We start from the raw sequence: 26,569 nt of genomic DNA on the forward strand, positions 1-26,569 counted from the left end.
TTGGCTGGAATCATGGCAACTCGGCATGAACCAAAGTGCTGATTGACAGTAAGATATATTTTTGATTTGGAAAAGCAGAGAGATAAATTAAGTATTAATAAATAAATTTGTTAGTAGGCTAAAAAAACAAAACAAACAAACAAAAAAAGCCCACAGGGGGTTCATGGGCGGCAATGATGAGGAGCTAGTGGGCTACTTAGTTCATAAGATACACTGCCCCCAGCGCTTGACCCTACAAGCCACCCACCATCAGAATTCTCATCCCCCCAGCACTTCCTCCTACCCTAGAAAACCTTTTCTGGTGATGTCTGCCAGTACATTACAAGTGCTCGGTAATTTAATGCCATCCTGACTGCCTTATGCATATTCAAGGAACTATATACTTCACAGTATGTCTATGATTCATAACGAGTGGAGTAAATATAGAGCCTATTTTTATACCTTCAGGAACATATTTCTCCACTTAAAAGAGGTTCTATGAGAAAGATAAATTTAACTTCCATCATGTTTGTTTATACTACTTTTTCCAAGTTATAAATTCACTGTTAAGGACGATCTGTACCCACACGAGAATTTCAGCTCTTAGTAACAAGAGCTTCCATGGATATGATATTTACTAGGGTTAGATCTTCCCAGGCTAAAATGGATTCAAGCTAATTTGACAAGCAGAGAAAATATTGACTTTTAGAACCGTCTGGTGCCAAAGATGATGAATACTTATAATACAGCACTTTATTTTTTAGGATACTCTGAAATGCTTCATATCTTAAAATGTCTAAAAATCAATACCTCTTTTTACTTTATAGCTGGTTTACAAAACATCCTCTAAAGGCTAAAAAATGACAAATGTAAATCCAATTTACCTAAGTATATTAAAATTTTAATAGAAGCAGAGAAGGTCCACCTAATCTCTTAGAAGCAGAAATCCATATATAACAGATCACTAAAGTTTGTTCAAAGATTAGTAAATTAAAATTACAGAAAACATTTTAATAGGCTTAAATAAATTTATTTATACTCAAAATCAATTATTTCAAATACAGGCCTCAAATGTAATACACAGTAGCACCCTAATGATAAATATTTCTTTAATCAAAGGATAAAATAAATGAAAGAAAAGAACAACTTCATCAAACCAAAACAAAATATAAATTTTCCAATCCTCTTTATTTAATCCCATTTTGTTTGGCATGACCCTAAAACTAAGACAAGGATTAGAAGAGTAAAAATATAAGAAAAATAATTTGGCATTATGCTTTTATAGTGTTAACCTGCATTTGCTTAAAATGATAGAAAAGCATAATGGATAACATTAGAATAATCTATTCACACATTGGAATAATCATATATCGGGGAAAAAATCTATTTCTTCACCTCTCTGAGATTTTCCTTCGTTTCTTTGAGTTGAATGAACAGTGTTTTCAGCTTTTTAAAAATCTTTTCTCAGTAAAACAAAGTGTATTTACATTGAATGCATTCTACCTGGCCCCATACACACAATTTCTTCCAAAAATTTGGGCAGGATCTATAGTCTAGGGAACATGTTATGTTTATGTAATTTTAACTTTACACATAAACATTGTTGAAATAACCTTTAAAAGCAAATTTACTTAAAAGAACTGAAGTACCAAGTATGGAATTCACTGATATTATACATAGACACATTTGATTATAACAAAGATAGTAAAATCATTATAGCAAATTGAGAATTGCTTAGATGATGAAAAGCTACTTGAATTACGGATATGAGTCACCCTCTGAAGGTAGTTGAATCTCATGTCATCTCAGTTAAGTAAGGATCACAGTCACCAAAAAGACTCCATGAACCTATTCAAGAGCATCAATAGTACTTTTGGCCTAGGGAATTCAATTTCAAAATAGTGTTACAAACTAAGGATAATGCTATAAGGTGAAATGCAACTCAGTTCAGTTGAGTTCATTTATCCCAACAGAATATGTTTCTTTAACATTTTATTCCAGGTCTTAGAAATTAACATGAAACAGTATGACTGCCTTGCAACATCTTGATATCAATTTGCTCTTCATGTCCCATACCCAATGATGAGAATCTGAATATAGATCTAAAATACTCCTAGACTTATTCTGATAGCTTGTTTGCTCTTATTAATAGTAGTAGTAATTATAATAGTAATTTATTAAGCACTTAGTATGTTTCAAGACTTATTCCAAGCATTTTGCATGTATTAACTTAGAAAAGCAGTTTACATTTTTAGGCTTCCTATATAAGGAGGAAACTCTCCTGGTTATTTAACATACTATGAATGACATATAGAATTTGCTGACTTAATTCTCCTGGTTTTTATCAGTTATTTTAAAAAAAGGAATTCGTGACAGCAGCACCATAGTCTACCAAAGTCAAGGAAATTTGCTCCACTATGCCTCCTGCCGACATTAAGAACTACAGTGTACAATGTGAAGCAAATTAACACTCCCATCTTGGCTAGCACTGTTCTAATGATCTCATAATATTATTCACATGAGCCCATGAAAAATGAACTTTTAACCAGTTTAACCCTGTAATCTCAAATGAATACCAGAAACCAGAAAAAAATTACCGATATGATTAACATGTAATAATTTAATTGCACCAAATTTTTTTAAAAAACAAAGAAAAGTGAATTATTTTATTTGATGTCAATATATTCCCCCAAATACACATAGGAATTTAGCTCTGAAAGCATAATAAACTGTAATATTCAGAAATAAATTTCACTCTGTGATATCACTCTGTGATATATAAGTAGTAAGCTCAAATTATTTTTAATATTAAATATACTAAAATTTCAAACAGAGCTATGAAACATGTATCATTGTGAAAAGAGCCAGTACATTAATATGAATATAAAGAATGGCGGAAAATATACCAAATTGTTACAACTGACCATCTGTCATCTTGAAGATAGAACTTTCAGTCATTTTTATTTTCTTCTTTATAATCTTACTGTAACTGCCAAATTTCCTATACCCAGCTTGTATTATTTCATTTTATTTCAAATTTTTAAAAATCTACACTTCTTTCTGATTGTCTAAGTAATATACTTACATTTAAAGCGGAAATCTAGCAAAATTCTACTTACCATTATTCACCGCCTCATCAAGTCTGTGTTTAGCTCCCTTTGCATGCACTTCAGCCACAGTTTCTATACCATTAGCTCTGCAATGCTAATGCTAATGAACGTTTAATTGGCTGCCTTCTTTCCTATATCATAAACTACATGAAGACAGGGACCAACTATATCTGATTAATTCTTATAGCCCCATACCTACTACAATGCCTAGCATAGGTAGGCACCCAATAGTTGTTGAAATACGTTGTTTCCTTTAAAAATTATTAACTAGGGGTGCCTGGGTGGCTCAGTGGGTTAGGCCGCTGCCTTCAGCTCGGTCGTGATCTCAGGGTCCTGGGATTGAGTCCCGGATCGGGCTCTCTGCTCAGCAGGGAGCCTGTTTCCTCCTCTCTCTCTCTCTCTCTCTCTCTGCCTGCCTCTCTGCCTACTTGTGATCTCTCTCTGTCAAATAAATAAATAAATAAATCTTTATAAATAAATAAATAAATAAATAAAAATAAAAATTATTAACTATAATAGGATCAACATTCCTGCACAAACAAATTTGTGCACTTACCAATTACTCTCTGGAGTAAATTTCTAAAACTAGAGTTTCAGATACAAAGGTATGCACATTTCAAATTTGAAAATACATTGTCAAATTGCCTTCCATGATCCCTGGAGAAATTTACATTCCCACCAACAATGGATGATAGTGTCCATTTCCCCATATCCTTGAAACACTGAATATTGACACTGTAAAAACAAAATTAAAAACAAAAACAACACAGTTTTCTGAAGGAGATATCATTACTCTCCATCACCTTTATATTAGAAAAAAAAATAAGATATTGCAGATTTTGGCTACTCTTAAAACTAGTTATTAAAGTGCAGATAAAAAAATACTAAGCAAATTATATTTAGAATGATTGCTCATGCGGAACACTAGTTCATTAGTGGAATGATTCTTTATGTTCAAGTAAAACTGCCCACTCTTTTGCTCAACTCTCTTCAATGTACCCAAAGGGGAGACAATAAAAATATGTAGGAAAAAATATATAAGTTAGAGTAAACATGTAAGAAAACAATCTACCATGGAGATAAATTGACTGGAATAGAAGATATACAGGTTCATGTGCAAGTTGGGTTCTGGGAAAGAACTCTAAAGTATGGATTCAAAAAAACAAGGTGAAATGGGTAACTTACTGTGAAGGTGTTACATGTTGCTCTGAAAAATGAAGTTGGAAAATGCTCTCTGTCTTGCTGCTCTAGAACTGCACTTCCAAAAGCCTACTGTTAAGGTCCACAGGAATGCTTACCCCAAACTCAGTGCGTCCAAAATAAAACTCATCTTCCTCCTCTATTCCCCAGAACAACTAATTAATTTTGGATGCAGGCCATGATGCTATATCTAGATTGGCACTGTCCAGAATGTAAATCGAGCTGGTCCAAATTGAGGTGTGCTATAAATGTAAAACACCCATTGGATTTCAAAGACTTAGTATAACAGAATGTAAAATATATCATCAATAATTTGTATATAGATTACCTGTTGAAAGGATCGCATTTTGGAGATACGGGGCTGAAAATACATTATTAAAAATAATTTCACCTACTTCTTTTCTCCCGTTTTAAGTGTGTCTATTAGAAAATGCAAATTTAAGTGGCTCCCATGTGTGGATTGTGTTATATTTCTATTGGGCAGAAAGGATCTAGACCATGAGGTCAAGGGTCAGATGAAGTTAAGTATCAGTTGTTGTGCCCTAAGAATCCTCCACAAAGTAGCAAAAAAATGAGAGGAGAAAGAAAGAACGGGGCCTGGCTTGGATCTCAAAGAACCGATGGAGATTTCTAGGGAGACGGTGTAGAAGCAGAGCAGGAGTATAAAGCAAAGACAACAAAACTATGTTTTGATGCCAGATCATCTAAAATAATTGCTCTCATTTTGTTCTCTCTCTGTTGCTTTTGCCAGAGTCTTCAGCAGGGCCTCTGAATATTCTAACCACATTTAACTACACCACAAGGTAGAACACTGGGCTGAAGGGTTACAGTGGGAAAGCAAGTCTCCCACAGTCAGGAGTGACCGAGAAGAAAACCAAGAGGATGAAACAAGAGGATGAAGGACTTGAAGGACAAAAATCACCTGCCCCACCTACCAGGAATTTCCTCTTCTAGGGCTATCCTTGGAATTCCAGGCTTTGGTGGTGAGTTTTATTTCTATGTTTTATTTGGGTTGTGCATTACAAGGATCACTCTCCCAAGGCCTCCTTTACCCTGTAACAAAACCCCAGACCGGCCCAATCCCAAAGTTTGCCCGAACCTCATCGGCATTCGCCTCACACTTTGGATCATGTGTCTTGGATGCCAAAGTTGTCATCAGAGTCCAGCTTTGTACTTTGTATCTATTTCCTTTCCCCTGAGCAGATGGCACCCGCTCCCAATTATTTCAACTTCCCTCATAGAGTTTCATGGAAATCTTCATATGCCTCATGCCTCAGTATGCTCAACAACTCAGTGACCCAAACTGCAAGACTTCTAAGGTCTTTGTCAACCTTATATTACTATAACAAAAGCAAATCAGTGATTGCCTGGGGGCAGGATAGGAGATATTACAAAAGGGCTGAGGAAATTTGGGGACTAATGGATAGTTTCATTATTTTGACTGTGATGATGGCTTATGGGTATATAATGGATCAACTTACGGAATGTACACTTTCATTATGTCAACTATACTTCTACAAAGATGTTAAAAATACTATCAACATGTTTCCTTCTCATAATCCATTTCTTCAATCAAGAAACCAATGAACAAACATTGATCTATTACCCCCTCTGGCTATCTGCATCCCTGATAAGAATAAAGTATTCCTCAAACAGCATCTCAGGGAAGTCATTCATTCTATCATTTCCTTTACCCAAATAAAGCACTATTTTAGCAGCAAAGCTTCCATAATATATTTCATTATGTTAATCAAAAAAGAAAGTCATCTGATACATGTTTGAAACCAGTGGATTATCTGTCTTTCCAGAGAAAAATACATCCTTAGTGAATAAAGAATAAAACTTTGAAAATTTCACAACCCAGGGTAGCAGAGTAGTTGTGTTAGGCTGGGTTTCACAGAAACAGAGCCTGAGATGATGACTGTTTTGCAAATGATTTGCAGTTCTCAGGTAAAAACTGTAAGTAGGGTAAGCAGGATAAGGAAAAGGGAAAAGCAAGGCATAGATGTGGGTCCAACTGCAGTCCACCCCAGCCTGATCCACAGGAAGCTGCCTAGAACATGGTAAAAGAGCTACCAATGACATGGCCAAAGGGCTCCTCTTTAAGGCAGAAGGGATGGTACCCCAGGATCTGTCATGTTTTAGCCACAGGCCACACCTGGGAGTCTTGGGGTGTAACCTCCTGGGCATTTCTTGGCAGGGCAGCTTCCATCAACAGGGAATTCTACAGAGAAGGTACAGCTGTGAGCTGTTGGCAGCCTGTATTCATAGCCCCTGGAGAATGGGGACTCCTACATACCTGAAAAACTATTTCAGTTTTCCTGGGACTGAATGACAGCAGCTCTAATGACAGCAGCTCTTTCATATGCTTGTCAAAACTAAGTACTAATGGATGAAAGTATTCAGAATGCCATTTCATATTACATAGTGTATGTAATTCACTTAGAATCACACATAGCACACAGTAAATATTGCTCAATAAATGTTATGTTACTGTTGTTGCTGTTAGTGTGTCCTCAGAAATACCTGTACCAGGTATATCATTGTCCAAGTGCTATCCGGATGTCTACAAGTGAAATTTCTATTCAAACATTAGTTAAGGACAATCTAAAGATTCCACATCTAGGTGACTGCCTAGATAAATGTGCACATCATTTTTATCTGACATTTTCTCCAAGTTCAAGATCAAGTAAGTGTATGTAACCTTTTTTGTGTTTGTTATTAAAGAATAGGGATTGGTGTGAAAAAGAGAAAGCTTTTCTTCTAAGATCAGGAAAAAGACAAGGATGTCAACTCTTGCCACTTTTATTCAACACAATATTGAACATCCTAGCTGTAGCAATCAGACAAGAAAAAGAAATAAATGGTAATAAGTTGGTAAGAAATAAGTAAAACTCACTATTTGCAGATGGCATGATGCTATATATCGAAAACCTTAAAAACCCCACCAAAAAACTTATAGAACTGATCATTTCAGTTACAGGACAGAAATTAATATATAAAAATCTGTTGTATTTCTATACACGAATACAGCAGAAAGTAACACAAAAGAAATTAAGAAAACAATCCCATTTATAGTTTCCCCAAAAAAGAACAAAATATCTAGGAATAAACTCAACCAATCCAAGGTAAAAGACTTATACCCCCAAAACTGTAAAATATTGATGAAGAAATTGAAGATGACACAAATGAACGGATTGGGGGAATAAATATTGTTAAAATGCCCACAGTACCCAAAGCAACCTACAAATTTAATGAAACTCTATCAAAATACCAATAGCAGTTTTTACAGAACCAGAGAAAACAATACCAAAATTTGTACGGAACAACAAAAGACCCTGCCTGAATAGCCAAAGCAATCTGAGGAAGAACAAAGCTGAAGGTATCACAATAGCAGATTTCAAAATAAATGACAAAGCTACGCTAATAAAAACAGTATGGTACTGTCACAAAAATAAACACTAGATCAATGGAACACAATAGAGAACCCATAAGTAAATCCACACTTATATGGCCTATTAATCCATGACAAAAGAGGCAAGAATATATAATAGGAAAAAGACAGTCTGTTCAACAAATTGTGTTGGGATAACTGGACAGCTATGTGTAAAAGAATGAAATTGGACCACTTTCTTAAACTATACACAAAAATTAAGTAAAAATGGATTAAAGACATAAATGTGAGACCTGAATCCATAACACTCCTAGAAAAAGGCATAGGCAGTCATTTCTTTGCTAACAGTTGTAGAAACATTTTTCTAGTTGTATCTTCTCAGGCAAGGGAAACAAAAGCAAACACAAACTACTGGGAATACACCAAAATAAAAAGCTTTCACACAGCAAAGGAAACCATCAAAAAAACAAAAAGGCAACCTGTTGAATGGGAGAAGATATTTGCAAATTATATACCTGATAAAGGGTCAATACCAAAAAATACATAAAGAACTCATAAACTCATACACCAAAAAAGAACTCAACACCAAAAAAAAAAAAAAAATCTGATTTTAAAAATGGGCAGAGGAGCTGAATAGACTTTTTTTCCCAAAGAAGATGTACAGATGGTCAAAGACACATGAAAAGACGCTCAACATCATCAGGGAAATGAAAATCAAAACCACACTGAGCTATCACCTCACACCTGCCACAATGGCTAGAAAAAAAGACAAGAAAAAACAAGTGTCAGCAAAGATGTGGAAGAAAAGCAACCCTTGCGCACTGTTGGTGGAAATGCAAACTGGGCAGCCATTGTAGAAAACAGTATGGAAGTTCCTCAAAAACCAAAAACTTAAAAATAGAATTACCAGATGATCCAGCAATCCCACTACTCGGTATTTACCCAAAGGAAAAAACAGAAACACTAATTCCAAATGTTATATGCATCCCTATGTTTTTGCAGCATTATTTACAATAGTTAAGATAATGGAAGCAACCAAAGTGTTCATCCACGGGTGAATGGAGAAAGATGTGGTATATCTATACCATGGAATAACACCCACAAAAAATGAGATTCTGCCATTTGCAACAACATGGATGTAATGCTAAGTGAAATAAGGGAGACAGAAAAGAACAAATACCATATGATTTCACTCGTTTGTGGAATTTAAGAAATAAAACAAACCAAGACCAAAAATAATAATAATAATAATAAGGGAGGATGACTCTTAAATACAGAGGAAAAACTCCTGGCTGCCAGAGGGGAAGTAGGAGGAGGTATGGGTGAAATAGATAAAGGGATTAAGAGTACACGTACCTTGATGAGCATTAACTAATGTGCAGAACAGGTGAATTCGTAGGCTGTGCACCTGAAAGTAATATAACACTGTGTGTTAATTATATTTCATTCTTTTTTTTTTTTTTAAGGGAAGTCCAGCTGAATAAAAGAGCGGGCACTATCTCCACACTGGCTGAGATCTGCTTCTGCCGCGGACCCTCACTAGACGTCTTCTTCACCCAGCTCCCGACGGAAAAACCAAAACCAAAAATAAAACCCCTCTCTCACCTGCTGTGTGACCCCAATCACAAGACCAGAGTCTTCCTCAAGGCTTTCCACAAAGCCACACCCCATACTTGGAGGGACACTTACAATCAATCCCAGGGGCCAGACCTCTGATTCTTGCACTCTCCAGAGGCAAATACAGAAAATCTGGACTCTCCTTTCTCTCCCACCTCCTAGTTTTGGAAACCACACTGACCTCTTAGTCACAGCTGACTCAAGAGGGTGGGAAGGGTCCGTGGCGAGTAGGCACGTTCCTCCGCAGAAAGAAAGCAGCGATTCTCGCGTCAGGGGGTGCCAGCACGTCGAGGAGGCGGCGGGGTTCGCCGCAGTGGCCGCTTCCCCCCGGGTCCCGGCGAAGGAGCCGCGCGCTCCGGCCGAATTTCGGAACCAGCACGCCAAGTGGAGCCCGCATGGCAGAAGCGGCCCTGGCCGGGGCGGGCGGGCGCCTGGGCGGCTGTTACCTTTTCGTCGACCCGGCCAGGTCAGTCCGCAGAGGAGTGTCAGGGTCCCGGCCCCCCGCCCGCCGGGCTTCCCTTTGGCCCCCGCAGGACTGGGACCCGGCCGTAGCCACTCGGGAACCTCGGCGCTCGCCCTCCCCCGGGACGCCGCCGTCTGGAGGGAGGGGGCGGGGCGCCGGGAGGCCCCGCCTCGGCCCCGCCCCTCGGGCTGAGCGACGCTTTAGATTTCCTCCCCCCGGGCTCCTCGGGTTAGGCAGCCCACGGGTGAGCCCGGGATGGGGAGGGAGGTGCTAGCGTGGCCGTGCAGCGGGCATGGAGGTGGGGCAATTTGAACCTTTACTTTTATTTGGGAACTACTAAGGGTACACTGTGGAGGTGGATGTAGTATTTACATTCGTTCTTAAAATAATGTGACTCTAAAGTAAATTTTGCGGGAGTGAGGGAGACCCTCAGGGTGGTGACCAGCAAAGAGGTGCCCTTACGTGCAAAGTTGGAGAAGCGCGGTTGGGTACGCGGGTGTTTCTTTTAAGCGCTAGTGCCTGCCGGGCCAGGGAGCACAGGGTCGGGCTCTAGGACACGCCCTCCTCGTGGAGCCTCGCCCCCGCCCCGCAAGCCCGGGCCCCCAGGGGAGCGCGGACTCGCCCTAAGTCAACCTCGTCTGCGGGGAAGTCTGATTCTGGGCCCTTACGGAAAGCTCTGAAATGGTGGGAGATTTAAAAAAAAAAAAAAAAACCCGTAAAAGAACCTCGTGGAAGTGGGCGGTGCAAGCCAGAGTCTTTACTTGGCTCCGGGATGAATGGTACTGACGGCTCAAAGGGGCCTGGAGGGTCTCTTCCTAGGCTGATTTATAAGTTTCCGCTTATAGTTTTGATGGAGCAACTTTAAAAAATTAACAAAAATTGCTTTCCATTTCATGGGAAACGAAGTTAAATACACTTTGGTTGTTTTTTAAGTACCTGCAATGCCATCTAGGCATGGTCGCATAATGAGCTGGTCCCCCGGGGTGTTCCCGGGGTGGTCTGTTGGAGAGGCCTTAAAACAGAATCATGCCAGAAATGCAGGGAATGGCGATGGCAACGTGCTTGACCGGGAGAAAATACGCATGTAGAAAGAGGTTGCCTTTTTAGGTTCTCTTGGCAGAAAGGAGTAGCAAGTTTAAAGCTTCATGAAGAGTGAAGTTGTCTTTTGGAAGACCCTCCAAAAACGAAGAGCCTTAGGAGAGAAACAGTGAGCTGGAGAAATCTGTTCTCCTCCTGTATCTTCCTCCTGTGTTTCTCCTTTAGGACTCACACAAAGCACTTTGTATGTGGTCACCAAACGTACAGAGGTTTTTTTCCACATCAAGTAGTTCTCGGTGACGCCGGCTGGGAGAACTACAGTTTAACGGGATTTGAGCACTATCTATGTGGACACGGTGTCAGATCCCACAGTTGCAGGGCTCAGTTCCACAACACTGGACCCTACTTCAGATGCCCATTGCAAATAGCAGGTTGCCAACAAAATCTGTCCAATCTGGCTGCAAACTGGAGTTTCCATGAGCTCCTTCCCTTTGGATTTGATTATTTCCTGGAACAGCTCAGGGAACTCAGGGGGAAACTTACATTTACATTTGCTAAAGGATATGATAAAGGATACAGATAAACATTCGGATGAAGAAGTACAGGGGAGAGGTAGGGAAGGGCGCTGACCGCAGCAGATTCTGTGCCAGTTCAGTTGGGGTGCATCATCTTCCCTGAAAGTTGCCCAAATCCTATGCTAATGGCATTTTCATGGAATGTGTGGGCACAGTCGATTATCAACTCCCATTTCCACCCTTTTCCCCTGTCTGGAGAAGTGGAGGGGAGGCCTGAAAATTCTAAGCTTCTAATTATGGCTTGGTGTTCCTTGGGACCCACCCTCATCTAGGAGTTATCTAAGAGTCCACTCGGAGTCACCTCAAAAAAACAAAAGATGCTTCTAGTGCTCTTAACACTTAGGAATGGACAGGTTTTAATGAGCCTCGTGTCAGGAATGGTTTTGCATTGGCCTGAGGATCAACTAACTCTCTCATTAGATTTTAAAGGCTCTTTCTAGTTGGCCTCATTCTCCACTTTCTTCTTTAACCTCGCCTCTTTTTTCCCTCCCTGCTTCTCCATCTCCTGCCACACCTCCTTCCCAATGGCCCTTGTTAAAATACTCTGATTTCCTCTAGGTATAGAAATGCCTCTTTGAACGATCAGCCTGAAATGCTCTTTGGGCCTTTTTTCCCTGGCTGGCTCCTACTGTTCCATCAGTAGGCGATTTTCTCCAGGGAGTTTCCCAGGCTCCGCTCCATAGGCTCTTAGAGCCACACCAACCCTCCACCACACGCCTATCACACAGTATTGTAATTGCCCATTTCTCCCTATTTTACCACCAGACTAAGCTACTAACCTATGCCCAAAAGAAAGCTGTACTTGTGAAGATCCTAAGCTTTCAAGTCCAAGAGCCTAGTTCCAACCCCACTTCCTGCATTCATAAGTTGTATGCATTTCAGTCAGTTTCTAAACCTGTCTGAGTGTCTGTTTCCCATCTGTAAAGAAGGAAAATCACTATAAAGATTACTGAGAATTCATGTGAAGCTTTTGCATATAGCCAGGCAATTCAGTAGATGCTCACTAAATAGTCGTTATAAATCACAGCAGTTCTGTTCCAGAGTATCCTCCCTAGACTGAACTCCTCTCAAAAGAGTGGACACCTCCTCATCACCACCAACTGGAAAGAGGGGAAGAAAAAAACTATGATTTTCCTGATTCCCCCCAAATCCTCATTCGCTATATATACTTACAGAGATTACTTGGTTTTTCATTCCTCAGTTTCTTTATCTGAACATGCATAATTAATATCATCATAGGATAGACATGAAAATATTTTGAGCAGATACAGCATTTTGAAACAACACATTCTTTTCCCTATTTTTTTTTTTTTAATTGAAAGCAATGGTGGTTTTAGAACTTTAAACTAATGAAACCAGTTGGGGGCTAAGAGACCATAAATAATGTAAAACAGCAAACTCCCACTTTCAGCTATGACTCTTAACACTTTCCTTCCTGCATTTTTACCAGAGAAGAAAAGTTGTAAAACAAGTTGTTGGGAACTTCACCACACTTTCTGCCCCCATCTACCAAGATGGTGGTGAGACAAAGAAAACAAATGAGCAGCTTGTATAAAAAGCCTCTATAGTCAGGAAAATCTGTATCTGCACAACATAGCCTTAAATCATTGAGATCTGATTTTTTTTTTTAACAAACTCATCATCCATCTTAGACAAACTATTAGAAGTGAAAAATGCATTAGCATCCTGGAGAAAAAGAGATCAAGCACACACATATCTAATTTTGCTTCTTCTAATTTCTATAAAATGCTAGTAAAAAGGTTGTTTTAAGACACATGAGATAGAGGCGCCTGGGTGGCTCAGTGGGTTAAAGCCTCTCCCTTTGGCTCGGGTCATGATCCCAGGGTCCTGGGATTGAGTCCAGCATCGGGCTCTCTGCTCAGCTGGGAGCCTGCTTCTTCCTCTCTCTCTCTCTCTGTCTGCCTCTCTGCCTACTTGTGATCTCTGTCTGTCAGATAAATAAATAAAATATTTAAAAAAAAAGACATAAGATAGGGATATGTAGGTGGCTCAGTCGATTAAGCATCTGCCTTCAGCTCAGGTCATGTTCCCAGGGTCCTGGGATTGAGTCTGGCATTGTCTCCCTGCTCAGCGGGGAGTCTGCTTCTCCCTCTGCCTACTACTCCCCCCTGTTTGTGCATGCTCTCTTTCACACTTTCTCTGACAAATAAGCAAAATCTTTAAAAGAAGAAGAAGAAAAGAGACACAAGAGATAGAAAGAACAAGAGAGGAAACAGGCAACAAGGTCTAGAAACTAGAGAATAGTGAATGAGTGGTAATTGACTCAGAGAGCTGACCTAGACCGAATTACTATACCTGCAGAGAGAAAGCTCAGAAGCAACAACCTAGTTCCACTACAGAATCCCAGAAAGGTCTAGAATTGGCAGCAGCAGCTACCTCTGAAAGTGGGGGCAAAATTGGACTATGGGAAGACTGAGTAATGTCTGTTTTAGGAGCAGGTAGATCTTCAGATCACTTTCTCCCACTCTGTGCAGCAGATCAAATGTTTCTCTACCAGCTTATCTAAATACTAGAAGTTTACTCTCTAGAGACGGATAGTAGAGTTTCTGAACAAGGTGGCATTAGGCATAGATAAAGACAGAAGTATTGTAACCAAACCAGAAATATTAACAGAAATCTTATATACTGAATATTGTAAACCTCCTGTACCCCTGTCCAATCTCTCTCTCTTTTTTTTTAAATGAGTTCTGGAATGAAATGAACTAGGGCTGTATCTTTCAAGTAGGGAATTAGAAAATACTTCTTTAGGGAACGTGAGTAATCCAAATCAATATATCTAAAGATACCCACAAAACTTCCCTGCCAAATCACCCTTCAGCGAATTCCATAGTCAAAAGCCCAGAGATTCCAATCAGTTCAGGGCTCTCAAATATGAGCAGATAGCCAAGGATTGCCAAATATCTGAAAGAAAACCCTGTAGCATAAAAGTCAGGTGAAAACAAAAGAGAGACAATTTGGAGAAGCAGAGACCACGTAGGTCAAATAGTGACATAATAATTATTATTAATGTGCTCAAGTAGATAAAGTTATTTTACCCATACAAAAAGAACATGACATTATTCCACTTTAAGACTTATGATAAAGTTATAGTAATAGAGACAATGTGGTATTGGCAATAATCATAATAATAATAAGCAGGTATATCAATGGAACAAAATAGAGAACCCAGAAATAGACCTCCATAAATGTAGTCAACAGATATTTGACAGAGAAGCAAAGATAATACAATGGAGCAAAGATAGTCTCTTCGATAAATAGTGCTAGAACAACTGGACACTCACGGGGAAAAAAAAAAACGAATCTAGACACAGACTTTATACCCTTCACAAAAAGTAATTCAAAATGGACCATAAGCCTAAATGTAAAAGACAAACAATGAAACTCCTAGAAGATAACATAGGAGAAAACCCAGGTGACCTTGGGTAAGGAGAGGCCTTTTTAGGTACAACACCAAAGACACAATCCATGAAAGAAATAATTGATAAGCTAGATCTCATTAAAATTAAAAACTTCTGCTCTGTGAAAGACAAGATCAAGACAACAAGAAGACAAGCCCCAGACTGGGAGAAATGGGAGAAAATAATTTGCAAAAGACACATCTCATAAGGAGCTGTTATACAAAATACTTTTTAAAAAAGCCTCTTAAAACTGACAATAAGAAAACAAAAAACTCGGGGTGCCTGGCTGGCTCAGTAAGTTATGTGGCTGCCTTCGGCACAGGTCATGATCCCAGGGTCCTGGGATCAAGCCCTGTGTGGGGCTCCCTGCTCAGTGGGGAGTTGGCCTCTCACCCTTCCTCTCCCTTTGTCCCTCTTCCCTGTTCTTGTGCTATCTCTCTCTCTACCTCTATCTCAAGTAAATAAATAAATAAAATCTTAAAAAAAAAAAACCCTCAATTATAAATAGGCCAAAGACCATAACAGAGACCTCACCAAAGAAGATATATAGATCACGAATAAGCACATGAAAAGATGCTCCACATCATATGTTATCAGGGAAGTGTAAATTAAAGCACTGAGATACTACTGCCCATCTATAAGAATGCCCCAAATCCAGAACACTGACAACAGCAAATGCTGCCAAGAATGTGGAGCAGCAAGAACTCTCATGCATTGCTGGTGGGGATGCTTACTGGTACGGTCACTTTGGAAGACAGTTTGGCAGTTTCTTATGAAACTAAACCTACTCCCACTATATAATCCAGCAATGGTGCTCCTTAGTATTTAACCAAAAGGGTTGAAAACTTATGTCCACCCAAAAACCTGCACATAGTGCCTATAGCAGTTTTATCCATACTCTTAAAACCTGAGAGCAACCAAGATGCCTTTCAGAAGGTGAATCGGTAAATAAACTCTGGTACTTCAGACAATGGACTATTATTCAATGCTAAAAAGAGATGAGCTATCAAGCCGTGAGAAGACATGGAGAAAACTTAAATGCATATAACTAGGTGAAAGAAACCAATCTAAGAAGGGTATATACTGTATGATTCCAATGATATGATATGATATTCTGGAAAAAAAATCAGTGGTTTGGGGTGGGTGGAGGTTGGGGTAGGTGGGGAGAGGAATAAGCAGACCACAGAGGATTTTTAGAACAGTGAAAATACTATGTATGATATTACAATGATGGATACGTGTTATACATTTCTCCAGACCCATAGAATGCGCAGCACCAAGAGTGAATTCAAAGGTAAATTATGGGCTTTCAGTAGTTATGATATGTCAATATAGGAACATCCTTGGTTTTTAAAAAGAAAAGGCACCATTGTGGTGATTGAGGGGTGTTGATAGTGAGAAAAGCTATGCAGGTGGGGGAGCAGGCGCTAAATGTGCAATCTGTACCTCCCTCTCCATTTTGTCACAGACCTAAAACTGCCCGAAAAAATGAAATCTTTGAAAAAAAGTAATCTTTAAAAAGAAAGAATAGGATATTCTTTTTAAAAAAGGGACATTCAGAAAATCAAAAGTTTTTGGAAATTACATGTGTAAGAACAGAAATTAAAACTCAATAGAAGGATTGGGAGATGAAATTTGAAAAACATTCCACAAGTTAAGCCTCTGCCTTAGGCTCAGGTCATGATTGCAGGGTCCTGGGATTGAGCCTCGCATCCGGCTCTCTGCTCAGCGGGGAGCCTGCTTCCCCTTCTCTCTCTGCCTATTTGTGACCGCTCTCTCTGTCAAATAAATAAATGAAATCTTTTAAAAAAAAAAATTCCACAAGGTATGAAGCAAAAATACACAGAGTGCTCATTTCAGCAATATGTATATTCAAAGGGTTTAAATTTAAATATAGGGAAGATCAGCATAGCCCCTCTCAAGCATGACAATACCCAAATTCATAAAGTATTCCAAATAATAATGATAATGTTAATGGCAGCAAGTTCTACTGAGGAGACGGAGAAACCAGAACCCTTGTGCATTCCTGGTAGAAATTTTAAATGGTGGAGGCACTATGGAAAATAGTCTCACAATTCCTCAAAAAAGTAGACCATGGAGCACCTGGGGGACTCAGGTAAGTGTCCGACTCCTGATTTTGGCTCAGGTCATAATCTCAGGGTCATGGAATCAAGCCCTGCATTGGGCTCCATGCTTAGCACAGAATCTGCTTCTCCCTCTCCCTTTGCTCCTCCTTTTGCTCGTGTTCTCTCTCTCTTCACATAAATAAAATCTTTTTTTTAAGGTTTTGTTTATTTATTTGAGGGGGGTGTGAAGGGCAGAGGAGAAGCAGACTCCCCACTGAGCAGGGAGCCCCAAACAGGACTCTATCCTAGGACCCCAGGATCTTGACCTGAACGAAAGTCAGACACTTAAACAAGTGAGCCACCCAGGCACCTGCAAATAAATAAATAAAATCTTAAAAAAAAAAAAAAAAAAGTAGGCACAGAGTTACCATATGCCCAGCAACTCCGCCTTTGGGTATATATCCAAAAAAACTAAAAGCAAGGACTCCAACAGATATTTGCATACCCATGGTCATTACAACTTTATTCACAATAGCCAAAATACAAAAGCACCCCAAATGCCTATCAATGGATAAATGAGAAACAAAAGGTTGTGTGCATGCAGTGGAATATCATTCAGCCTCAAAAAGGAAGGAAATTCTGACACATACTACAGCATGGATGAACCCTGAGGACATGATACTCAGTGAAATAAGCCAGACAAAATGGACAAATATTGTATGATTCCACTTCCATGAGGCACCTAGAGTAGTCAAATTCTTAAAGACGGAAGCAGAATGGAGGTTACCAAGGACTGGGGATAGGTGGTAATAGGAAGTTACTGTTAATGAGCCACAGAGTTTCAGTTTGAGGTGATGAAAAAATTCTGGAGATAGATAGTGAGGACGATTCCACAGCAATACGAATATCTTTAATTCCACTTCCCTGTACACTTAAAATGGTTAAAATGGTAATTTTTAAAATTATTTTTATTAACATATAATGTGTTATTTGTCCCAGGGGTACAGGTCTGTGAATCATCAGGCTTACACATTTCACAGCACTCACCATAGCACATACCGTCCCCAGTGTCCATAACCCCACCCCCCTCTCCTTACCACCCCACCCCCACCCCCGGCAACCCTCAGTTTGTTTTGTGAGCTTAAGAGTCTCTTAAGGTTTGTCTCCCTCCCGATCCCATTTGTTTCATAAAATGGTAAATTTCATGTTATGTATATTTTGCCACAATTTTTAAATCTAGCAATTCAACATATAACTTAGAGCTACAGAGACAAATATTAGAAGTAACAACGCTGAATGTTGAAAGTGTTATCCTCTGATCTTAGGAAAAGGGCAGGGGGGGGATGGGACGCTGGTTTTCAAACAAGATTTGTTAAACTACTTATCTTTTTAAATGATGTGCATGTAAAATTTTGATAACACTGGAAACCAATAACAATCAAAAGAGTTTGAAACAATTTTATTGAAGTCTATTAACTTTATAGGTAAGAAATCATAGGGTGGGTAGGACCATTTGGCCAAGGTGACCTAAAACAATAAGTAGCAGATTAAGAGGTCGAACAAACATGTTCTAAATCAAAGTTCAGCTTCTTACCACGACATATTGCACCCCATAATAGCATCTTCCTGAATGTCCTAAAATAAACTTCTGGGAGTCCTGCCTTAAGCCTTCTTAAATTACTTGTCTTCATGTTTTATTAAATGCCTAATAATACTACAGATTTTTCCATTTTGCCTAGCACTCTTCGTTAAAAATGAACTTTTTTTCTAGTCCAAACACACTTCCGAAGTAACATACTCTTCCCAATTTTCTTCTCTATCTTCATAATTCAAAATGAATGGAATTTTTGAGCAGGCACTTGATGTCACTCCTTGAATCGTTGGAGTCTTGGTTATTGATGATGAAGACACTGTCCTTTATTTCTTGTGTGCAGTATTTTGCATTGAATCTAAAAGCCTAACCATGGTAACCTTTATGGCAATAGAAAGCATTTCCATTTCAATTCAACGCAAGTCACCAATTTAATATTAATTTTACTGTCATTTTTCTCCTTTAGAAATATGATATCATTATAAAGAACAGTTAGACTAAGCAATGATACATAATTTACCATGCTTCAGACTTTAGAATAAAACTCTGTGTAGACACTTCTTCCAATAATACTCCATTAGTTATCAGTTGAACATACACTTTGCATCTATAAAATAATTTTTTAAAGAACTGTAAGGACCTGTCATAAGCATATTCTTCAACACTGACAAAGTGCTTTTCCCCAGAATAATGTGCTTGACAAGTCATCAATCTTAGAACTCTAAATAGAGATTTATTATGCTTTTAAGATAGCACTCCTATCACAATAGTGCAGATTACTATGTATGGATTCCAGTCTATGCGACGGTCTCAACCAGGCTGTGTGCTTCCTAAGGTCAAAGCAGCATGGGACTACATACAGACTAAATGCTTATTAAGCACTGTAATAACTAAGTAATGGATCAGAGTATGGGATCATGGAATGTTAAAGCTGGAATGGGTCCCAGGGATCTATGGGTCTGGCTACCCCTTTTTTACAATTGAAGAAATACTAATAAACACTTGATTGTGCACTTGGGTCAGACATTTCACCCATATTTGCTCACAGCAGCCCCACTAGATGGACAAAGAAACAGAACTAGAGACTTCAAGTCATGTGACCAGGATCACACACCTGGTCAGCGCTCACACTGGGACTCGAACCAAGGTGACAGGAGACCATGGTTTCTGCTTTGATGTGGCACAGAAACAGACATTGACTGATTTACATGCTGATGTCAGGCCTAGACTTCAGATTGGCTGACTGCCCAGTATGGTAACTTATTGTCAGATCCACTAGTGCAAGTATTAAGTTAAAAATGAGTTTTAGTCTGCTGATGTTCTTGACTATAATTCCTTATTTTTGTATAGTGAAATCTGAGAAGACCATACATGTACATTATATCTGCAAAATTGCTTCTCTGAAATGCATATATAACATGGAAAAACATCAGTTCTGATTCTCTTCCATTTCTTAAATAAAGCAACAGAGGCTCAGAGAGATGAAGAAACTAATCCAAGACTATGCCAAAAATGCCACAGCTAACGAAAGAAAGGGAAGTGGAATGAGGTCTCCTGCCCCCTAACAAAGGGCTGCCCCTCCTACACACTCTGGTTCCATGTGTTGACGGAAATCTGTTTCCCATGATCTATAAATCCATATTCCAAATATATCCTTCTGGAACTTCCCATTTCTCCAATGATATTCATTTGTATTTACAAATATTTCCAATCTATGGTTTACTCCTTACCCAATACTCTCTGTATCAGATCTAATTTGTACTCTTCCTCACGTTAGCTCTCTGTCACTTGCCACTTGCCATTTGCTCGGTGGAAAGTTCTGGCTACCTCCCCCACTGCCTCTCCTCCTCACACTGTGGAAGTTCTCCTTCTTGCAAGGGGGAAGACTGGAACTGGCATGGCTGCCATCATGCTCAGAATTGTGGCAGCCATAGCAGCTTCAATACCAAATCCAGTCTTCGCAGATCCAAAGAGAAACTCTGTACTGCAAAGCATGGAAATATGTATTTCCCATCAGCTGTCTGAAGAGGTCAATTAACACAACAAAAATGGGACAAACTTTTTACCAATGAGAGTCAAAAGGCAGGAGGGAGCCAAGAGATAAATTCATTTTCTTTCTTTCCTAGAACAGATTGCCTCGTGTACAATGGTTCCATAAAGCCTATCTGAAGACATCCTACTTGACCAAGTACAAGCTGTGTTTCTTTTTGAAGCTTTGTCCAGTGTGGTAACATTCCACCCTCCCTCTCTGCCTCACGCTCCTTTCCCCCTCACTCTTGTTGCCCTGGGATTGCATTCCCAAGTAAAACATTCTCATGAACACTTTGTCTCGGGTTCTGTTTTCTATCCCACTCATACCATAAAAGCTTATTTTTTGAAGGAATAAAGCTCTTGCAAAGTAAAAATATCCTTTCACAAATTTATCTGGAAATTATTTAGATGAATACTCTTTTCTGAGATCTCCTGAGTCGTGGCGATGGGGAGAGGAGACATATAGGAGGAAGCAGAAGAGGTAGAAGGTGAAGGTAATGACCATTTAGCCTTATGTTTCTCTCCACTTTAAAAGCAGTTAAACATCTCTGCTCTTAGCAGACATGTGGTCTTTACTAATGAACCTAGAGCTTTGAAGATCTTCAAGTGAGGTGAGGAAGTGGATGTGTACATTCCTCTAAAATATCTAGAATATCTAGGCTAATGGAAACTCTTTGGATTGTTGTTCAGTTCGATGGTAAGGACCAGAATATTAGCTACCTGCTCTGAGCTTGGAGGAAGAAAGAAGTTTAATCTATGGGAAGAAAGGCCCAGAGAAGCAGTTGGCAACCCTCAGAACTCAAAAAACACCAGCCTAGCGTATTAATCGTGATTTTTATTTTATTTATTTTATAATGTTTGGACATTGTGGGGGTCTTGCAGACGTGCCTCCTAGGGACAGCTGATTTCCAAGGACTCTTTTTTTTTTTTTTTTTTTTTAAGATTTTATTTTTAAGGAATCCCTACATCCAACATAAGGCTCAAACTCACAACCCTGAGATCAAGGGTCGCATGCCCCACCAACTGAGCAAGCCAGGTGCCCCCAGGTGAGTTGATTTTTAAAGATAGCTAACAACTCATCCCTGAACATGCCCTTATATGCAAACCAACCAACTCATAGCCCACACCCCAATCACTTTCTTTATCATACTCTCACTCACCAAGCCAATACTCCCCCTGCCCTAAATCACTCCAGGGCCAGGTACTTGATAGCTAGAAACCACTTCCCATAGCCCAGAGCCTATAGAAACGATTCAAACCATCTGATCCTAGTAATACACCCTGCCTTGCTTTTCCCGAAGATACCATAGCAAGGCTTTGTATCTACGCTTTCTCCTCCTCCTTCTGCCTCCTGACGCACTCTGGTGCTTCCCATGTTGTCCTGCATGGAATGCTATGTCTCCTTTCTCCAGAGGTCTGTGAATATGAATTTCTTCCTTCATGAAAATCATGTCTATGTCTTTGTGTTTTACCATAGCTGATGAAAAACAATCCCAAGTACATTGGGGTGGGGGGTGTTAAATTTTTATTTATATCTTAAATTTTTTTTCAGTGTTCCAGAACTCATTGTCTATGCACCACACCCAGTGCTCCATGCAATACGTGCCCTCCTTAATACCCACCACCAGGCTCACCCAACCTCCCGCCCCGCCCCTCCAAAACCTCAGATTGTTTTTCAGTCCACAGTCTCTCCTGGTTATCTCCCCCTCCAATTTCCCCCAGCTCCCTTCCGAGTACATTTTTTTGACACCAGCCCAATAGCACTCCTCCTCAGAGACCTGATTTTCGGCTGCATGGGGTCTCTTCTTTAAGTTTCTAAGTTTTAATAATCTCAACCTCCTTCCTTTGCTTCACCAGTCCTAGAGGGTGGTTGTTACTTTCAGCAGCTGCTATATCCAGGACACGGTGCTTCTTTTAACTTTTCAGTTGAAGATTCTTTTTATCTAGTCAACAATTCTTCATATTAAATCTCCTCTGTCAAAATAACTGTTGTTTTCTTTCTCTTGACTAGACCCTGATGAATACACAATTTTATGGTTAGTCCTGGCACTTGGGTTTGCATCAGAGCTTAATAATTAATCAATAGCTCATGAGATATTGCCAAAGTAGGGGTAAGGTGCGTGTGGCATAAACAGCCCGCGAAAATTCTGGGAAATCAAAGAGATTCAGATCAACATATGATGTGTCATTCTCAAGAAAATAATGCTAAATTCCTCATACTTGCCAATTCCTCATCTCAGGCAGCAGTGACGTTCTAAATCTTCACCTTTTATTAAATCAATAGAGGAGATATATCCAAGTCTATTGTCAACAAAAGTCATGATACATTTCTGATCTTATGAAGATCAAGAGGGTGTTAAAATCATGTCTTTGTCACTGGGCCTCTGTAACAAAATACTAAAAACGGAGTGGCTTATCAACAAACATTTATTTTGCACAGTTCTGGAGGCTGGAACTGTGAGCTCAGAGTGCCAGTGTGGTCAGGTTCTGGTGAGAGCTCTCTGCTGAGTTGCAGACTAAAGACTTCTCTTTGTACCCTCACATGAAGAAAGAGAGTAAAGGATCTCTCTAGCCTCCTCTTGGAAAGGCATTATACCCATCACAAGGGCTCTACCCTAATGACCTGAAGAGCCCCCCAGCCACCCCACCTCCAAATACCATCACATTGGGAGTAAAGACCCAACATACGAATTTAGGACATAAGCATTCCATCCACAACAACGTGTATAATAGAGAACAAGACCTTGCTCTGTGACAAACTTCTCAATGACATCCTTATGTTCCTAGCACATGAGAATCACTCAGTTATGCCACCTATTATTGTGATGATGGATAATGAGAAATACAGGTATCCCCTGCTTATCAAAAGTTTGCATTAAGCCACTTTGATTTTTATGAAAGACCTACATTATTGCCTGTTTTTGTTAACTGAGAGAAATCCAAAGAGTATTTCTGTTTTTATGCAAAGGGAGGGGGTGAAAGAAAAGCAGAACGCAACAGTTTTTGCAGAAAACCATTACAGAGCAATGCACATCTCAAGCAGCAAAAGCAGAACCACCAAGCTCCTTCCCCAGGAACCACACTGAGCATCTCACCTTCAAGCTGAGATGGTTCCAAACGGTGCCTGGGAGCATCTGTGCTTTATCTTGATTTATTTTGTGTATCTCCCAGCAAGACGTGTCCTAACGTTTAAGAATGCCAACGAGAGGCTTTTGGGGGGGGCTAAGAATGCTCCAAAATTTTCCCATATAAATTAAAAATTGCCTCATGGCTTCTCACCATTTTGGCTTATGAAAGTTTGCATAGGAATGTTCCACTTTCAGACAGGGGAAAGGTGTGCTCCAGAGCAGAGGCATAGTACCTGGGTTCGAATCCAGCTATACTATTGCATACTGACTTGAAAACTTGGGGAAAACGTGAATTTCTCTGAGCTTCAGTTTCTTTATCTGTCAAATGGGATTTTTTTTTTTATTTTAAAGATTTTATTTATTTGTCAAAGACAGAGGGAGAGTGAGTGAGCACAGGCAGACAGAGAGGCAGGCAGAAGCAGAGGGAGAAGCAGGCTCCCCGCCAAGCAAGGAGCCCAATGTGGGACTCGATCCCAGGACCCCGGAATCATGACCTGAGCCGAAGGCAGCTGCTTAACCAACTGAGCCACCCAGGCGTTCTTGTCAAATGGGATTATTAACACTAATTATTCCACCTACTTTACAAGCTTACTCAATTCACTGAAAAGTCATAGATCATCTATAGGTAAGATCTTATTTAAGGCATTCCATGATATGCAGAGAAGTAAAACATGTTCCCTGCCCTCAAGAAGTTTATAATCCAGTATTTGTCTATCATTCAACAGTTGTGAAATACCTCCTACCAGGCATTGTACTAGGAGCTAAGAATATAGAGATGTCTAAAATATGGTTCTTTCCTTCAAGGGGCTTAAAATCTGATAGAGAGATAAAACACAGATAACTAGAACAAGAGGTAGAGTGGACAATGAAAGGTTGAAAAAAAATCAGCATGGCAGTTAAAGGAATCAAAAGTCTACACCTCGTTGAGAAGGTCAGGAGAGGTTTGGTAGCTCTGGTGCCATTTGAACAGACCATGAACAAAAACCTGAAAGAAGAAAAGATGAAGGAAATGAGTAGAAGAGTGAGGCTGGTTAGCTGTCATAAGATCCTGAAGTGGACTGGAAGTGGTAGAAATCAGAGAGAAGGAATGAATGTAAGTGATACTAGATGAACAATGGTTGGAAATCCACACAGGACAATTATAGTAGTAACTGAGAGTTATGGATGAGGATATAACAGTGAATAAGGTGAGTGCGGTCTCTGTTTTCAAGGAACTTCAGATTGGTTGGGAATATAAAACGATTTTAAATTTCCCCTAACAGGGTTTCTGTTTTAAAACAGAGTTTAGAAATAGAACATGGGAAGTTCAGTATGGCTGACAGATGAAGAAACAATGGCCATTGAAAAGGTGGTTTGGTACATTCGCAGGCACCAAGGGGAGGGGCCATGCATGCCAAACCATAGGGAGATGCACAAAGAAGCCCTGTGTTCTGTCAAGACACAGAGGAAGAGGGGGAACGTGTGGGCAAGAGTCTTTATTATGGTTTGCACAGGGGGAAATGGGTGAGGCAGGGTAAGCAGGTTTGGGATTGGCTAGTTTGATTAATTTCAGTGGCCTCTGGGGTTTAGGAGCTGTCCACAGATGCCTGGTACTTGGCCCTGGGTCAATTACGACGGGTGGGCCTGTGTAAGAGAGTCTGATAAGGAAAGTGATGGGATTATGAACCACCCCGCCCAGGGTCAAGAAGGCACCGGATGTCAAGGCATCACGATCCAAAAAATAAAACACATTGTTCATACAATCTCCTTAAAAGTGGGGAAGTTTATTTAGTTTTGTATCCCTGGCACCCACCACAGTACTTTGTACAGGAAAGACTCCATAATGTTTGTTGAATGATCAGGTTAATATATTCCTTCTTTGACTCTTTCACTTTATTGATGTTGGATGACTCTAACACATCCTCGGGCATCAGCTGGGTGGTCCCTTTGTTCTGGAGCTGGAGGTCTTCTTTAGATTCTTCAGACTCAGGCGGGCACCCTTGGAATGGGTACTGCCATGCGTTGTCCCAATCCCCCTCTAGCGAAGGAGGGCTGTTAGCAAACAGCCTTCAGAGATTGCCCTCAGGAGATTGTGAATAAAAGTTAAATAAATAAATGATCCTTTTGAAAATCAAAGATACTATGAAAACCAAAAATGAAAAGTGAATAATATTTCTTTTGTGGCAAAACTACTTCATATTCTGGTTAGTGTTCTTTCAATTTCAAGGGACAGAAATCCAGCTTGAACTTGCTTAAGAAAAAGAGGGAATTTATTGGTAATATGACTGGAAAACTGTCCTTAGTAATGGCTGCTCTCCACTTTCCTTTGTCTCCATATCTATTTATCTCTGTATATGACCTCATCTTTCTTTTTTTTTAACTGAAAATAGCCTCTCTCTGTTTGGTGACAATGGCCTCAAACAGCTCCAGCTTATCTTATACTTAGAACTCTTGATCCAGTAAGGGGAGAGAAAAACCATCTTTTTTTTTTTCCCCCAGAATCTCTACATAAATTTCAGAGGAAACTATTGAATCCAGTCTGGAGATGGAAACCACACCGGTTCCTTGAACAGGGAACAGGTGCAAAAAAGCAGTTACTAACTTGAGACTAGGATGGGTGAACAAAAAAATACTAAGGACTAAAGGAATCCCCTCCCCATCAAGAATGAGATTCAGGCCTTTTGAAGGGGGCGTGGCTAACACAGGAACCAGAAACTGACTGGTGGTAAAAGAGACTTGCCACGGTGCTGGCCAGGGCCAGTCTCCAGAAGCAGCTTGCCATGGTGGGAGAGTGTGTACAGGCTGCAGCTGATTTGTAGAAGAAATAAACTGCTGCCAGAAGGTATGGGCAGCTGCTGATGGGGAGAGCATGGCCCAAGGGTATACTTAGAATTCCCCTGTGTAGCCACTAGGTTTCCATCCTGAATAACAGTAATAATAGAGAAACAGAACCTGGAAGGGACTTACCTTCCTACTGCT

The 26,569-nt window shown here is 39.9% G+C and overlaps 1 long non-coding RNA gene across 2 annotated transcripts in view; it reads right to left on the reverse strand.

Annotated features, from left to right (window-relative positions):
- LOC101673168 overlaps nt 1-9,906 on the reverse strand; it is a 137,306-nt gene extending 127,400 nt beyond the window's left edge. For both annotated transcript variants that reach the window (XR_001176819.2, XR_006606712.1), the window contains exons 1-2: nt 9,482-9,906; nt 9,040-9,091 (exon numbers count right to left, since the gene is read on the reverse strand). This is a non-coding gene — a long non-coding RNA (uncharacterized LOC101673168). The remainder of the gene's footprint in view (nt 1-9,039; nt 9,092-9,481) is intronic.
- Between the last annotated feature and the right edge of the window lie 16,663 nt (nt 9,907-26,569).

This window comes from Mustela putorius, unplaced genomic scaffold (genome assembly GCF_011764305.1).
Source record: "Mustela putorius furo isolate JIRA1106 unplaced genomic scaffold, ASM1176430v1.1 tig00000430_pilon_pilon_pilon, whole genome shotgun sequence".
Lineage (NCBI taxonomy): Eukaryota > Metazoa > Chordata > Mammalia > Carnivora > Mustelidae > Mustela > Mustela putorius.